This window comes from Rissa tridactyla, chromosome 2, assembly GCF_028500815.1.
Source record: "Rissa tridactyla isolate bRisTri1 chromosome 2, bRisTri1.patW.cur.20221130, whole genome shotgun sequence".
NCBI classification, from domain to species: Eukaryota; Metazoa; Chordata; class Aves; order Charadriiformes; family Laridae; genus Rissa; species Rissa tridactyla.
Window position 1 is genome coordinate 7486332 of NC_071467.1, and position 18220 is coordinate 7504551.

The following is an 18220-nucleotide window of genomic DNA, read 5'->3' on the forward strand; positions in this document are numbered from 1 at the left end:
CTACGGCTTTAGTTTCATAACAATACATGCCATTTGAAAAAAAGTATATATATATATATATATATATATAACTCTATCCACAATATTGGACTTGACAACCTCCAACATTAGCAAATGTCAGAAGATAGTTGATGGCTGTGTAGACCTTTTTCTGGCTTGTATTATTTGTTTGACGTTTTTAAGTATTCTGATTTTTTGTTATTTTAAAACATTTTGATTTCTGAGGCATTAATTCAGTATTTGTCTGCTCTGTATGCTCTCATTTCCCTAAAAATCCGTCTTGTTTTATGGACTGTGATAATGATTATATGTGTGAGAGGGAAAGCAGGGACACTGACAGGAAAGGGAGGAAGAAGCAACAAATTTCTACCCAATCTTTTAAACATTTTTCAATTTATTGAAAATATGTTGTCCCTTACTGATTCAAATATCACCTTAATTTCTGTCTGTACAGCGTAAGCAAAAACCTTATAGGTATTTACATCAGTGTTTACAAGATGTGACAAACACACAAATCCGTACCAGTAGAGCTTGCTGTAAGTATATAATGAGCAGGAAGAGTAGTTCCCTGATGCACTGATGCTGGTTTCAGGGAGACTTAATGAGACATACACCTGCCAAACACGGATGTGCAAGTTAAAGGAAATGGGGACTGTGTTTAAATTTTCTCCACGAAAATGTTCAGACTTCCTTGCTCATTGCTCATGTATAAATGTGTGCAGAAAAAAAGGAGGTGGAGGAGGATGTTTACGGAGTTATTTGATCCAGATCTGTTGCAGCGTTGAGGAATAAGACATGTTTTTTCCTCCGCAAATTGGCATCTCAGACTCTCCTTCAAACAAAACAACTTTACATTCATCATTCTAACATTCATTGGAAACTAGTTTCATGCTCAGCCAGATGAATTTCCTTTAGAGGTCTTCATTACTATTTGTTTCTTCTGATCATCTGTCAGTCTGTTATTAAATAAGGTAATGGATTTTATCACTGGTGTTCTAGGTATCTAAATCAGCAGGGGCTGTAGTAATAATTAAGGGGAACAATGCCACTGATGCATAGATAGCTCTTTATATCAAAACTCAACAACCCCTGTGCACATCCCCAGTTGTAGCATACCAATTTATTATTCTTTTTCACTATGGGGCATTGAGCCCAGGGACCATGGAAAAAAAGCTTTCTTAATAGCACATGCACAATTTGACATTAGGGTTTTATTCTGCCAGATGAGCTAATGGGTCATATAAGTGTCAGAGACATTACCATTTACAATTATCCCTAACAGCTTGCTTAACACATCACATTTTTAAAAGACATACCTTTCCCCTTCACAGGAAGCCTTATGCGTGCCAATCTGCAGGCAGTTCCCATGCAAGCAAAAGTTAGCATCTAATTAGACAAAGGTAAAATAGTCTTGATGATCCTGATAAAATGCTTGATTCAGCTGCCTAAACTTAAGTCTCTAGCGTCATTTTAAATGTGTTATCGCACCATGCTTGGCCTGCTGCTGCAGGGTTTCTGCAAGCCCTCTGTCACATCTGCCAGTTCCTGCAGATGTCTCAGGTATTCAGTGCAGCAGCTGTTTCAGCCCCTAATGGCTATGTTAAGATATAGCTTCCTGTTACTTGCTTTATGGTCTGTTTTTAATGCTGTAAGGAAGATTCATGGTCTAGTAAATTGAGGATAGTGTTAACATTGGTTTTCAGAGGTCAGAGGTGGAACACTGAGTGTCAGGGCCCTGAGTGAACCAGCAGGCTCTGATTGCTCTGGCCAGACTGAAAACGTCTCCTATAATCCACCTCTGCAAACTCTTTCTCCTCCCTTCCAGCCTAGGAATTTAGCTGTGTGAGTTCAGGGTCATTCTTCTTACAATGAAGCTGTGTAACCCTGGAGAAAACTTTGGTTGAAAACAGATAAGCTGTGAGAAAGCCCTATGGGAAGCCTTATCCCAAGCTTTCACCCATGCTTGCACTCTCTGCCTTGTTCAGAAGGTGCATTTGAGCTCCAGCCCTTGCCTGTCTGTTCCTGAGCTACATGGCAGGTATGTCCATGCCTTGCACTGTGCAGATCCTGACTTACTGTCTTGAGCTCAGACCTGACCCATCAGTAGGACTAATGTGGTGACCATTGCTCTGTGCTGTCCAGACCTCCTCTTGCTCTTCTGGTTTGGGTACTGTGGGACTGTACCCCATATCTGCAAGGACACTGCCCTGCCTGCTTGGCTGTCACCTCCAGCTCATGGCTCACCTTCCCCTTCAGAGCAGCCCACTTTCCCTGCTCTCTGACACTAAGGGTAAAGGACTTATCCGTTAAAAGCTCTGGAAACCATCTAATGTGTGTCAGTGCCTCTTACTGCAGATTACAGCAATGTATTTGCAGAACAGACTGTAAGCAGAAAGTGCTTACACATAGTAAATAACCACAATTTTTGGGATCCTTCCGTGTCTGTGCACTCTTCCTCATTTTCCTGTTGCTGCGTGGCAAGCATAAACGTACCACTAGGATTCAGATTAAACATTTTTAAAACATCAAGCAGTGATCTTGTGATATTTTTTCTGAAACTGAATTCGTGGCTTGTGGTGTCACCTTGTGCTTTGTCATTCCTCTGCACGTATTCACAGGAGGAGTGTGGAAATACCACAAAATCAAAACCTAATCCTGAAGAAAAAGGTGGGCCACAGACAGTGCCTGACAGTGGTCATGACAAGAGACATAGTGAAGCTCAGAAAGAAGAATGGCAGACCTTGACCACTGAAAATGTAGGTCCCTTCCAATGGAACTATTCTATTCTATTCTATTCTATTCTATTCTATTCTATTCTATTCTATTCTATTCTATCCTATCCTACCCTATCCTATCCTACCCAGACTACCTTTGTTTAATAAAAATCTACATTACTGAAATGGCCATTTGACCAAAAGACAAGGTTTGACAGAGCAATTTTAACATAGAATACATATATAAAGGCAGTTGGATGTGTGCGGCAGATAGCATTACTTTCCCTGTCTGAAGATGTTAGACAATTCTGCCTGTCTCCTGACAACTCTTGAGGCGAAGGAAAGCAGTAATTTCACTTTCAGCAAAGACAAGAGAAACAGCCAGGACTGGGGTAAGTCTTTTCCCTGCCAATTCTGCAGTAAAATGGCAGCTATTTGTGCATTTACAAATCAAATCGATTGCCCGTTACAAGTTGCAAGTGCTTATGCCACATCTTAGCCAGGTGAAAATCCGCCCCCCGTAAATGCAGATGTAATTCCTGTGTCTTTCATTCCTTCTATTACTGTGCTCTGGGAGTGACTGAGCTGCTCACTTGAGAGGAAAAATGGAAGGAAGGAGGGGGAAGAAAAGGATTGGATATTTATTTTATTGGTGGATGATTATCACCCTTCACTGGCAGATGATTTCTACTTAGGTCACTGAGGTGTGTATTCTCAGACAATCCCTGTTCTCTGAGCAAGCACAAACAAAAAGAAATGCAGGGAACAAGGCTCTGGGAATAATATGGGAGCTGCAAACTAGCAAAACAACTTACTGCACTTCTCAGGTGAGACACAGTAGATCTCTAAATGTACACAAGCAGCTGACTCTCATGTGAGAGCCAAACAGAAGGACATTTCTCCGCTCACCCTAACAAGATAAGGTCTCATTTCAAACACAGGACTCACTGGAGTGACACTCTCACCTAGAACAGACAAATTTTGACTTCGTGTAGCTTTTTACTTGCTGGGCTTGCTAGGTTAAATATTCCAAAAGGACACTATGGAATAGCCATGCTTGTGTGCTGATAACATTTTTGTTTCTTTTTTTTTTTACTCTTGATGAACTTCTCTATGACCATAACAAGACTTTTATAAACTGCACAAGGTAGCACTATAAACACCTGACTATTTGGTGGGCTGTGGAGGAAAACGCTCTGTGCTCAGCATCAGTCACAGGACTAGAGAAATGCCATGACTTTATATTCTATAACCTTACAGCCACATGCAGCATCTTTTCAAAGGCATATATGCGTTCCATGGTCAGCACAAGGAATAACTCCTCTCAGCATGGGGTTTTCTGTTTATTTTTGCTCTGTCTGAATCAATGCTCCAAGCCTTCTGCTAGAAGGTGTGTTCTTTGGGCCAGACCTTAGGGTGAAATTACACAGTGTTTAATCCAGGGTGTAGTCATACTGCATGCACCTGACACAGTCATACTAGCTGAGACGGGGACAAACAGATCAGCTGAGCAAAGTCTTGGCCAGTTGTCTGGAGGGCTTTTTTCCAGGAGATTATTTCCAACACGGCATATGCTAAATGTCTAAAAGTAAAAGGTCAGCAGACCTGTCCTGAAAATATTGGCAGTCGAACTATTCAAAGAGACAGTGAGGAATCTTCAGTGAAATCCTTGGTATTTTTAAGGCCAAAGCCACGTGCAGCAGCAGACATTCCCTTTGTAATACCCAAGAACTGACTAACTGGCTCCAGGAGAAGAGACCAGCCGCCTCTTCTGAAACGTCAGTGGACACTGCCGCAGAAATGGAGAGACATATAAGTAACAGAGTAATTTCTGAGCAAATAAGTTCAGTACAATACCGTCCCTCCAGCTCAGGATCAAAAGGGGGAGACCTTACGATGCACTGGTGTTCATCTGAAGTCAGTACTGCTTATTGTCAGGATTAGAGCTGCTACCGAGACATGCTCTTGGGAAAGAAATGCTGTGAGGAACAAGTGAAAATTCCTCTGAGTTTGGAGAGTTTAACCCAATGATCTTATTGTTATTCTTCCTTCCAGAGTGCACTCTGCTGTCACTTCCAAGGCTGATGCTTTACATTCTGATGCTGGCTTTCATCAGAGGAACTTGAAGCATTTTAGAAGTGTTAGTGGATTAAGTTTCACTACCCAAAGCAAGGATAGTAAGTGGTATTAATTCCAGTGATATTTGGTTGCCATCCCTTGATGATAGGAATGATGTCACTTTAGATGGCTTAAAGCCCTAAGCACATTTATGATGCTATGATTCTATAACTGGGGGAAACAGAAATATAGGTTTGCTCTGAACTACTCCTTAAATCACTGCTAAGACTGGGAGCAGGATGCAACCTTACATCTCCGCCAAGCTCTGAACTTCTTTCTGTAAGCGACTGTTTGCCACAGAGCAAGTACACTTTCTGTGCAATCTGAAAACACTTTTACCACTTAGTAAAAGAAAGGGAAAAAAGACCCCAACCCGTGAATATTTGGGCACCTGGTTTAGATCTGATGTTTGGCACATAGCAGGAACTGGGACTCAGAGCTGAGACTGATTTCTGCTTTTGGACTGCACAGCTGTCCTGGTCCATAGGGTTCTCTCTGAAAAGAGTTGAAACCACTATTTGACTGGAGACTTAGTGGTTGGAGTACAGATGGCAATTTCAGCCTTACAAAGAAACTCATAATCATGCTCCAAAAATAAATACAGCATCATATTATTTTATGAGCAAATGGGTTTCACGAGAGCTTGGATCTCACTGGAATATCTTTTCTTACTCCTGTTTCAAGGTTTTCTCCATGTTTTGCCTTTAAAAATCTGCTTTCTCTGCAGCTACTTATTTCTGTTATGTTACCAGGTTGTAAAACACAACAGCTTTCATTACTTATCCTTTAAATTCTTTTAAACTCCTGTTCTCTAGCCTGAGAAGTCAGTAAAACTGTTGATTTAATCTCTTGGGGAATTTGGTTATTGTTGAGTTGTGTTTTGGATTTCTTTCCTTCTTTTTGTCTTTGAGTAACGAAAACATGATTTAACAAGATTAAAATCAATGAATGCCTGTTTAGGGATCAGTGCTTATTAGACTAGGTGTCATCTGTCTTTCAGCTGGAAGTTTTGTGAGTATGTGAACCTCCGTGAATACCCCTAAGATGCTAACATCTGCTGAGAATGATTCTGTGAAAGCTTTCTATTTCTTTCCTTATTTCTTTTTCCTCTAAGTTTTCTGCTTGCTGTTGAAATATGGTTCTCGGCTGAGACAAGGGGGAAGCAAGAGAGAATGAATGTCAGTCTGACAAAAATTGTATCACTCTGTGCTAACAGAAACCTCCCTGGTCTGCACCGGTGTCTCTACAGTCTTGAGTAATTTATCAGATACCATACATCTGGAAAGAACTGGATCCTCCCGGAGTCATGGAGCCCTCTGTAACCTTTCTGACAGCATGAAAGATTATGTCCTCAATTTTCAGTGTCCCTCAGCCCTCTTCGCTCTCTCACCCGCCAATGCATTTCCAAATCCCACTTTCAAGAATTCAGCCCAGGGCAGTTGTGTCTGTGCTGTCAGACCTATCCTGACTTTCCTCCATCCATATTGCTCATACACAATGATGCTCACAGATCCTGTTTCATATCAGTGCCGGGGAAGAAGGTCAAAGCCCAGCCCAGTGGCTCAGTGCTAGCCCAGACTCCTCTTATTGATTCCTGGGAGGCATAGTCATAGGCAGGGCAGAGACTCGGGTCTTGTCCCAAATGCCACTTTTGAAATCATCCAAACACAGGTCACTTGAGAAATGCAACTCTGTTGGCACTTCAGCCAATAAGTAGCAAACAAGACTTACAGGAGCTGAACTCTATACTTAGGTTTACATTCTCCGTTCATATTCTGGTTGCAACACCCTATGACACAAACCTCCTACCCACTGCTGGGTGACCTATAATGCCTGTGCTTTCATCTGAGCGGCCTTTCATGGCTGGGAGGAGCTGTGTGCAGAACCAATCCTTTTCTTCCCTTTTCTCTAAAAGTTACAAACTGCACAAGAAAAGCTGGATCACTTGTGTGCTGAGATCACTGATTCTCATATCATTTAATTGTTTCTTGATAGGACTTCATCTGGCAATATGCCTTGTCTCACCAGCTTTCTGAATAAAATATGACTTGCGCAGCACTTCTCCTGTGGGTTTCCTGATTCCAGCTTTAAATCCTAAGATTCGCTTCAGTAATAATTATATAAATTAGTTTTCTAAAGACTTGTTTGGTTTCTGCATTGTCTCTTGACTGATTATTCAAAGAATTTGGCAAAGCTGGGCTGTCAATGGAGACACATATTTATATCTGTGTGTGTGTTCACTCCATCCTATAAAGAAGTTGTTACTGAAGCTTCTTCACACATTCACAGACTATCTGAGGTGGGAAGGCACCTCTGGAGATCACCTAGTCCAAACCCCTCTTCAAAGGATTGTCAACTAGAACAGGTTGCTCAGGGCCATATCCAGTTGGGTTTTTAATCCCTCCAAGGATGGAGACTCAAGAACCTCTCTGGCAAATCTTTTCTGGTACTCAGTCGCCCTCATGGTGGCAGAGTAGGGGAAGAAGAAAGTGTTTTTTCTTCTGTTTAAATGGATTTTTTTGTGTTTCAGTCTGTACCCATTGCCTATTGTCCTGTCATGAGGAGAGGAAAGTTTTAGAGGATGTTTTAGCATATCTTGAGTATAAACTGATGAGTTAAGACATATTACACTGATGATCAGAGTAGTTGCTGTCTTGGTTTGAGGATGCCGTGTAGATCATCCAGTAGTGGAAGGTAAATTTGTTGATATCTCATGTTAAGTCTGTCTAATAAGGAGTTTCTCCATCGTTGCTTCTTCATCTTCTCTAACAAATGTTATGCCCTGTTAAAGAAATATTTGTATTTTCCTGCCCATATAGTTTGTGATGCTGACCAAGCTGTAGTTATTATACAGTGGATTCATCAATTATAAAGGTATTTTTTTCCATTTTCACTCTTTACTTGGCAAAGAGTGAAACCTACTTCACTAGGTAGGTTACGCAAGATTTTAGAATTGCTCTGCTATTTTGCTCTCAGGTAATTCTGGTTTTGCATTCTTTTATTTCCATTTAAAATAGCCTCTTCCTGAGCTGTTTCAGTAAAAAGCCTGAGGGGTTTATTCATCCACATCAAATTACATTTATTTAAACTTTGAGCATAAAGAAAATATGAGCATAAATAGGGACCAAGCTGTCAACTTGACTCATCATTTACAGTTAACAGGATTAACTGGGTACAGCAACCAATGCGAAAAACATTTCAGAGTACTGCCATAGGATGAATGGACATATTTTAGTATTGACAGTCTTCTCTCTTCTCCCCTCCCTTTCTCTCTTTAAATATGCATATTTTTTTTTGCTGTTTAATGAATTAATATAGGGCTTCTTAAGAGCTGTCTCAGGCTAGGCAGGGTATGTTGTTGCTTGCACATTTCCCTGACAGTATGGCGAAAGATTCTGGTATAGATAAGGGAAGACTGAGTCCGAACTACACTCATGCTCAGACTTCATGCTTGGAAAAACAGCATGACTGTGAATGAAATATAGGTAGTAGAGCTGATCCACAAACTTATTTCAGGTAGACCATCAGACACTCTTGAGGTGATAAGAACTTCTGAGTACCACTAACCTGTGGTAGGTTTGGCATATAATCACTGGGGGAAAAAGGAATTACTGGAGTTAAAATCAGTTATTTGTACTTTTGTTGGTTATTAACAAAGTCTTATGTGAGGTAATAAATACGAAGTAAAATAAGGTAATTTCAGAGGATGCATAATTAACAGAGGATGTTCTATGATTTCAATGGGATTTGGCACCAAAACAGACCATTCGTATCAGGCGTGATGCTCTGACACAGTCATGAACAAACGCTACGCTTCAGTTATCTGCTTGACTGTCTGACTTTGTGCACTGCTGTTACTTTTTTTGCTTCAAACGTGTCTGTAAGGAAGAGTGTGGACCCCAAAAGTCCATTCTAGCATAGTATCCTTCTCCCTGAAAATGGTCTGTAGCAGCTTTTTAAGGAAGAAAAATAGAAAACAAGAAAAACAGGAAATAAGGAGTTAGTTCTTGCAGTGAAAGAGACATTTTGCCAATATGCAGACTAACAGAGTCCTCAACCACTCCTCAACAGCTGACACTTTTCCTTCTTCCCCGGATCTGACTCAGTCAGGTCCGTACTACACAAACTACTATATTTAAAGGACCTACCAATATGACAGTGTATAGGTACTTTCAAAACTAGCAAAAATAAGCCCAAAGTATTGCTGCATTAAATACCATCCATTAGCAAATGCAGTTGATTGCAGGTGTTTCTGTACTTCTGAAGAAAAGCCTAAACCAGGCCACACTGGGTTTTGTTCTCTGCTAAGAAGCTTAGTCAGAATTTGAATGGAATTGCGTCTGTGCACAAGGGTTGACAATACATCTTTTTCCTGTGATAAAAAATCAAAACAATTTGTTTTTCTTTTAATTAAAAAATCACAACTAGCCTGAGTGCTGAGCCATATTTAATCACCGTGTTCCTTATTAGGACAGCAAATGACAGAGTGTTTGTAGCCAGATGGAGGAATTATGATGATATTCCTTCAAGTTCTCCCCACACTTCCTTGATGCCTCCTTTGAGGAGCTAATGCTTTTCTTGACTTATGACCTTAACTCTAGAAATTTCTCTAGAGACCAAAGCAGTGATGTATATTTTTGCCATTAGTTGTCTTATCATAACTAGCAGCACAGATGTCTTTCATTCTACACCTAGGCACTAAGCAGGGATGTACGCATTACCTAAAAAGGAAAGAATGCAGAATGTCTGGAAGCCATAATGTGAGCTGTTAAATATCAGAAAACAAACTTGTCAAATGGAAGCCTTTCATAAGAACATTTTAGTTTCAGTGTCTGAATATGAAATTACTGGACGAAGGAAAATTCCAGAGCTGAAATATGCATGGGAGTCACATGGTCTTACTGGCTATGGACTGAAATTCCTCCCTTCCTAATTCAGACCAGCCAATTCACAAACAGTGGTTGTGCTGCCATTCGGCAGTACCTCAACAGGATGGAGAATTGGGCTGGTGGGAACATCATAAAGTTCAACAGAATCACAGAATCACAGAATTTCATGGCTGGAAAGGACCCTTAAGATCATCAAGTACAACCAAACAACCTACAATCTCTGTCCTTCAGAGCATGCCCTGACGTGCCACATCTACACGTTTCTTAAATACCTCTAGGGATGGTGACTCAACCACCTCCCTGGGCAGGCTGTTCCAGTGCCTGACCACTCTTTCAGTAAAGTCATTCTTCCTAATATCTAATCTAAACCTCCCCTGCCGCAACTTCAGACCATTTCCTCTGGTCCTGTCATTATTCACTTGGGAGAAGAGGCCAACACCCACCTCTCTCCAACCTGCTTTCAGGTAGTTGTAGAGGGCAATGAGGTCTCCCCTCAGCCTCCTCTTCTCCAAGCTAAACATGCCCAGCTCCCTCAGCCTCTCCTCATATGACCTGGTCTCCAGACCCCTCACCAGCCTGGTAGCTCTCCTCTGGACACGCTCCAGCACTCCAATGTCCCTCTTGTACAGAGGGGCCCAGAACTGAACACAGTACTCGAGGTGAGGCCTCACCAGTGCCGAGTACAGAGGCACGATCACTTCCCTACTCCTGCTGGCCACGCTATTCCTGATACAAGCCAGAATGCTGTTGGCCTTCTTGGCCACCTGGGCACACTGCTGGCTCATGTTAAGCTGGCCGTCCCCCAGCACCCCCAGGTCCTTTTCTGCCGGGCAGCTTTCCAGCCACTCTTCCCCAAGCCTTTAGCGCTGCTTGGGGTTATTGTGACTAAAATGCAGGATCCGGCACTTGGCCTTATTAAACCTCATACAGTTGGCCTTGGCCCATCGATCCAGCCTGTCCACATCCCTCTGTAGAGCCTTCCTACCCTCAAGCAGATCAACACTCCCACCTAGTTTGGTGTCGTCTGCAAACTTACTGAGGGTGCACTCAATCCCCTCATCCAGACCATTGATAAGGATATGAAACCAATCTGGCCCCAAAACTGAGGCCTGAGGGACACCACTGGTGACTGGCCACCAAGAGGATTTCACCCCATTAATCACAACTCTCTGGGCACGGCCATCCAGCCAGTTTTTAACCCAGTGAAGAGTACACTTGTCTATGCCATGATTCGCCAGCTTCTCCAGGAGAATGCTGTGGGGGACGGTGTCAAAGGCCTTCCCAAAGTCCAGATAGACAACATCCACAGCCCTCCCCACATCCAGAAGGCGGGTCACATGGTCATAGAAAGAGATCAGGTTGGTTAAGCAGGACCTCCCCTTCCTAAACCCCTGCTGGCTGGCCCTGATCCCTTGGCTGCCCTGCACTTGCCGTGAGAGCTCACTCAAGATGATCCTCCCCATGATCTTTCCCGCTACCGAGGTCAGGCTGACAGGCCTGTAGTTCCCCGGATCCTCCTTCCGACCCTTCTTGTAGATGGGCGTCACATTAGCCACCCTCCAGTCATCTGGCACCTGCCCTGTTGACCAAGATTGTTGATAAATGATGGAGAGAGGCTTGGTGAGCTCTCCCACCAGCTCCCTGAGTACTCTTGGGTGAATCCCATCCGGCCCCATAGACTCATGTGCGTCTAGGTGCAGAAGCAGATCATTGACTACTTCCTCCTGGATTATGGGTGGGTTGTTCTGCTCTCCATCCTTATCTTCCAGCTCAGGAGGCTGAGCACCCTGAGGACAGCTGGTGTGACTATTGAAGATGGAGGCAAAGAAGGCGTTAAGTATCTCAGCCTTCTCCTCGTCCTTGGTTGCAACTTTCCCCCTGCATCCGGTAAGGGATGGAGATTCTCCCTGGCTTTCTTGTTGTTGATGTATTTATAAAAGCTTTTTTTGTTGTCCTTAATGTTAGTGGCCGAGTTGAGCTCCAGCTGGGCTTTTGCCTTCCTAATTTTCTCTCTGTATAACCTAACAAGATCTCTGTATTCCTCCTCCAACAAATGGAAAACCCAAGTCCTGCACCTGGGGAGGAATAACCCTGTACAGCAACACCGGCTGAGGGCTGACCCAGCTGGAAAGCTACTTTGCAGAAAAGGTACAGGAGGTCCTGCTGGACAGCAAGTTTCACATGATCCAGCAATGTGCCCTTGCAACAAAAGCACCCAACAGCCTCCTGGGCTGCATTAGGAAAAGCGTAGCCAGCAAGTCAAGGAACTGTTAAGACCCGTCAGAAGCCCTGAGTCCAGTTGAGGACTCCACGGTACAAGACAGACATAGACGTACTGGAGACAATTAAATGAAGGCACAAAGGTGATGAAGGAACTGGAGCATCTCTCCTTTGAGGAGATGCTGAGAGAGTTGGTACCATTGAGCCTAAAGAAGAGAAGGCACAGGGGGAATCTTACTAATGTGTATAAATATAAAGGGAGGATGCAAAGAGCCAGGCTCTTTTTAGTGGTGCCCACTGACAGCACAAGAGGCAATGGGCACAAACGAAACATGGGAGCATCCCTTTGAACATCAGGAAACACTTTTTTACTGTGAAGATGACTGAGCACTGGCACAGGTTGTCCAGGGAGGCTGTGGCATCTCCATCCTTGGAGAAATTAAAAAACTGTCTGGACACAGCCCAGGGCAACTGGTTGTAGTTGGCCCTGCTTGAGCAGGGGGTTGGATCCGTTGACCTCCAGAGTCCCTTCCAACACTAGTGATACCATGCAATTTCATCACTGTAAAGAACAGTGATTTTTTCCCCCATTCATCATCTTAAGCATTTTCATATAACAAGAAAGTATTTTTCTTGTAACAGGTTGGTAAGGAAAAAGCATACCTTCTAGGTGTCATTTTGTACATTCAACATATATTTTGATTCACATCATAGAAATGTTTTAGCACCTGGTGTTTTTTCCTAAAACATATGAACCGGGCTGTTCCTGCAGAAAAGGCTGTTTCCTTTCTGTTCCCCTCTTACTGTGTTGACAATCTCTTAGACTTCACTGAACCATGATCGTATACTAACTACATTCTGCAGCAACATCCTGCCTTACTATTATGAAGTCCTTCTCTTGCAGAGATATGGCTTTTCAAAAGGAAGTATCTTGTCAGAAAGGGTTTTGCAATACGGATAAAATTGCACATTCAAGAAAGCAGTGAGTTTAAAGTAAATAGTTACAGGTCTTAGCAGCAAATCCACGAAGCCCTTTTTAAGAAGAAATGATAACCACTGGGAACACAGACAAATTAGAGAGCTGACTCTGAAATTACAAGAGGAACCGGAGAGGCTTCAGCCGCTGGGGGAAACTAGTGAGATTAGTCATCTATATCAGCTATGGCTACATTGGGGAAGAAGAAAAGGCTTCTGCATCCACAAAAACAATCTGGACTTTTAGACATCATTAAGCTTATGGAACACTTAGGATTTGCTCATCAATTATAATCCCTTACAACAGGCACTGGCAAGTTTTTCTCTGAATTCAAGAGATTGTATTAATATTAACATCCTAATACTATTGATATTTTATGTTAAGTGATAAATTTCACCCCTATAATTAATGATATTTTATATGAAGTGATAAATTTGAAGAAGAAAGTGTTAATGGATATTGTAAATTCTTCAAGGACATTTTATTGGATTCACAAGAAACCATGATTTCATAAACACAGAGAATCTTTCATTACATGAAAAAAGTCTTCATTAAAAGAGGTGAAAATGACTATTCCAGTTTAATATGCAGTACGACACGGAAAAAGAACCACTTCAACATAATGAATTCAAATAGAAAATTTAATGCAGGCAGCTGATAAAAAAAGCAAAACAATCACTGAAGTTTAAATGGCCCAGTAAAAATCATAGGTCATGGCCCAGTAAGTAGGCATATTACAATGAAGGTGAGCTCCTAAGTAATGCGTGCATCCACTGTTACATTTGAATGGAAATGTAAGAGATAAGAATGCACAACAAGCAAAAATGTTTAGTACATATTTTTACTTTGCATGATGCTGTGAATAAAACAGAAAACATAGCATTTGTAATAAAGGTGCTTATAAGTAGGGTTTGCTAAAACTCAACATTTTCAAATCAAGAAATTTATTTCTTATAAGATCTATTTTGAGGAGCTTCCTGAACAAGAAACAGTATTAAAATAAATAAATAAATAAATAAAAATACTTGAGGTCGTGAGACTTCTTGACTGTAAGGACCACCAGTCTAGTTTATGTTTTTAAGTAGGACAGATAGATCTTGCTAAAACTGAAGACTGCTCAGCCTGACTTCAATCCCATAGAAAACAGTGTAACGATAAAATGGTTATCCAATACTCAAAGGAGCAAACCCCATGATTAATGGCACTCCATGTGGCCCATCAAATAAACCTGTCATTTTCCTGATAATAGTATAACTGCTGAAAATAATTTATATGAAAATCCAAGAACAATGAGACTGTTTTACTAGCAAAGAGTAAGACAACTGGATTAGTTTAACCTGGCAAGAGAAAAAAAGGAAAAAAAAAAGAGTATTCTGTTTAGAAATATGTCTGGAACTGAATAGCAATATATCTGGGTCTGAATATCAACATGACAGAACTATTTAAGATAAAGGGCAATTGTGGGACAGGAAAGTGTTATTATAATTAATAAACTCAGACTAGAATTTAAGAGGAGGCTTTTAATCATAACAATAATGAAGTTGTGATACACCAGGTTAATTGTAGTTGTCAGGCAAACATACTTGTTTTTCTTTAGAGCAGTCTATAAAATATATTGAATAACATTATTTGTGATAAAATAAAACTGTTTTCAATGACATGGAATGTCTCTTCCCATTCTGTGCTGATATTATTCATCCATCTGATCAAGATAAACATACTGATGCAGCACACTTGAATTTCTGCAGGGCATTTGAGAAAATGCTACACAATATTTTACTTTCTATAGAACAAATAAAACATCAAATGGATTGAAGTCACTTATTGTAGCAGCTGTTAAAGGGGAGTCATCCATGAACTCACCAATTGACAATGCTTATAGTAAAAATCTCAATAATTGTACCAAATATTTACAGGCAAATATTGAAGACAAGAAAAAAATGTGGGATAAACAATGAAGATGACGTGCTTCTTCAACAGGATATTCTAAAGTATCTTAAAATTGTTTCCCTATAATCAACTGCTCAGTAACATGTGGAAGAGCAGGAAATTCATGCTGAACTTACTTAATAAAGGACCTTACAGCGGAAAGTAGTAAGTCAGAGAAAAAAAACGCTTTTGTTCAACAATAGAATATCATCTCAACATGCTAGCAGAGAAGTTCTGTAACAGAAAATATTAAAATGATCATCAGAAGTGTAAAATGCAGGACTGTCAAACAAAAATAAGAAAATTGCCTTGTCTCTGTATACAATGCTGTCGAGATCCCCAACAGTTCTGTGCTTCTAACTTGTAAAGGATGCAGAAAAATACTTTTGCAAGAAGGAAGAGGGCAGGAAGACAACCAAAATGCTCTACGGATCATATTTTATGTTGAAAAGCTTTAGGAGCTCAGTCTATTCAGCTTATTAAGGAAATTGGGTTTGGCACTGCATCTGATAATGAGGTGAGTGGAGAGAAAAATTTATAACAGGATTCAGTGAACAGTGAGACCAGTTTAGGTTTGTACATCCCTGAGATGAAAAAACAGAAATTATGAAGCTCAGTTTCCAAGCAATGAGTAATCAAGAAGCACTGTAATAATTTGCAAAGAAGGACAACGAAGTCAGAAGGACTAGATCTAGGAGAGATTTGAGTACACTGGTGTATATTGCTCAGCTGTGTACATTGATACAAGGTTTTATCTCCAGGTTGCCCTCAGTTAACTGGAGCTCCGAGCCCCTTGGTGCACACTGAAGTCACTCCTTGTACTCTCCAATCAAAATGATCCATATTGTCCCATTTGCTTATGAATCTCATCTCACTACAATATAAAGCTCGTATTGATATGTTACCAAGAAATATTTCATACATTCAATATTTCAACTTGCTTTTCTAGGTTCCCTTTATTTTAATGACTATAAATAAATAGTTTGTGATTCATTACTAAAGGAAACCTCTAACATAAATCAAATTAACTGCAAGCCTACAGTTTCTGGTTTTCTTCTCTGGGAGCCCAGACAATTAACTCAAATGTAGGTACTTGTACAGTCTATGTCTAAAGATGATTAAGATGAATCCTAGTCCTAGGGAATTAATCTTTCTTTCTAGGTCTACATCTACATACAGAGGACAAAAACACAACTCTTGTGGGATTGCAGTTGGAGAACTTTGTGGATTTAAGCCATGCAAAAATAAATTCCAGGAGTTCTGCAGGAATTTAGAATATGTGAGGTCAATCTTACAGCCAGCAGTTAAAAGCAGCTTCCAAAATTAGACTGAATTGCTGTTGGGAGCTAAGTGGAGCATTACAGTATATGTTTTCACTGAGTAAAAGCTTAGGCTAGTTCTTAATATTTGAAGTCTATAGCCTTTTGAAGAAGGACAGATATTTTTCTATACATTTGATGTAGTAAACACCTCACTTCTGAAAAACAAAATACCTATTACTTTTGTACTCAGGAATCAAAGTCAATGTCCCTGGCAGATACGTGGAGTCTCTGCATCTTCTCTGCATCTTCTCCTTCCTTTATTGATCCTTACAGAGGTTTTAAATTTTGTTAATATATCCATATCTCTTAAAATTTTTGTTTAAAACAATGACCATTAGCATGTTTTGGGTTTCCATTGGTAACTGATGGAAGTCAAGAAGAAATCACAGAATCACGGAATAATAGGGGTATCCTATCATAAAAATCCTTTTTATGCAAAATAAATTATATTAAATTTGTTTGGGGTTTGGGTTGGCTTGGGTTTTTTTAGTTAGTTTTGTTTTTTCCTAACACTAGAGTGGTCATGTATCCTATAATAAGTCAGAAAATTTCCTTCAAATGTTTGACTTCTTCATTTATCTTTAGATAAATATAATAATAACAGTAATAATAATAATATTAATAGTAATAATAGTAATAATTAATATTTTAAACTAGGGAGGTGTTCTCCACATGTTACACTATCTAACAGGGACTCTGAGATTTTCTTGCCGTCGACAAAGATGTTTTTTTCAGATCTGTCCTGCAAACACTTCAACATATGTGAGGGCCCAGTTTCTCCTTTTCTCTGTATCATGTCATGGACAAGAGTGAGTAAACGACAACCTGTAATGTCTCTGGATACTGGTAGCAAGGATGTAGTAGTCTTTCCCTACTTAAATAGTAACGCACTCTCCCCTGCAGCTCTGTGCTCACCAGGCCTTAACTCCCCTCCCCTGCAAGAAGGTCACTGATGGTCCATGATGCTCAGGCAGACCAGGTGTTGGTCCAAGCTGTGCCTCTGCTCAGAGTCACCAGTCACAGATGCTACTAGGAGAGGTCCCTGGGCATCCTCAGGGACTTACCTACACACATCTCCTCCATCTCCCAGACCTCCTCCCACTTTCAGGATGTTTCCTCCAACCAGGACATTCACTTTCTGGATCTGTCTCTCTTTCCGCCCACCTCTTTTCAGGAACACATCTTTTTGGCACCACCTCTTCTTTCCAGATGCTAACGCCATTGTTTTCTTAGTCTAAAGAGTCTAAGAGAAGAAACACAACACGTGAACAGCCTCCTAACTGGTGGTTCTTTCTCATGTCTCAACAAGTTTGGGATAATATTAAAACTTGAACTTCCAAGAAGTTTTCAAGAAGAAACCTGAACCACAAGACATTGGATGTCAGAACTCAGAAGTTTCTTACTGAGTGATATCAGACTAAATGATAAAAATTACCTCAAAATCCATGTATCTATGAGCATACCAGATATTATCTCACCAGCTGTCTTTCTTTTGTAATGCAAGGTCTCAGAGTAAGCAACAGAAAATCACATTATTCTCTATTTAGTTGCAACATTACTTCCCATGCCAATGATTATGATTTAATTTTTTATCTATTATCAACTCCAGATTTTTAAACATCATTATTTCATCAAGTTTTCTCTCCTTTTTTTAAACACTTTTTCCTTAAGTTTATTAACTTGCATTTTCCTGAGGTAAAAGCAGTATTATTTCCTTTGCCTTCTTGCTTCTTCTTGGTGAGTTTTTATATTATTTTCTTGCCTTGCTGATGTATCCAAGATCTCTTTGTGTTGCATTTTTCATAAGTTCCTGCAACATCATCTTTGCTTAATCACTTGAGTTTCTACAAAAGAACTCTAGCATATCAGCAGTCTTCTAATCATGTTCTTGTTATGTTGAAATTGATCATTATGCAGTTTTCATGGATTCTTTGGATAGTTTTCCACATAAAATTATGTTTATATAAGCTGATTTTCAATAAAAGATCCCATTAAAGAATCATGGCTTTACAGAATAGTTGAAGTTGGAAGGGACTTTTAGATATTGTCTGG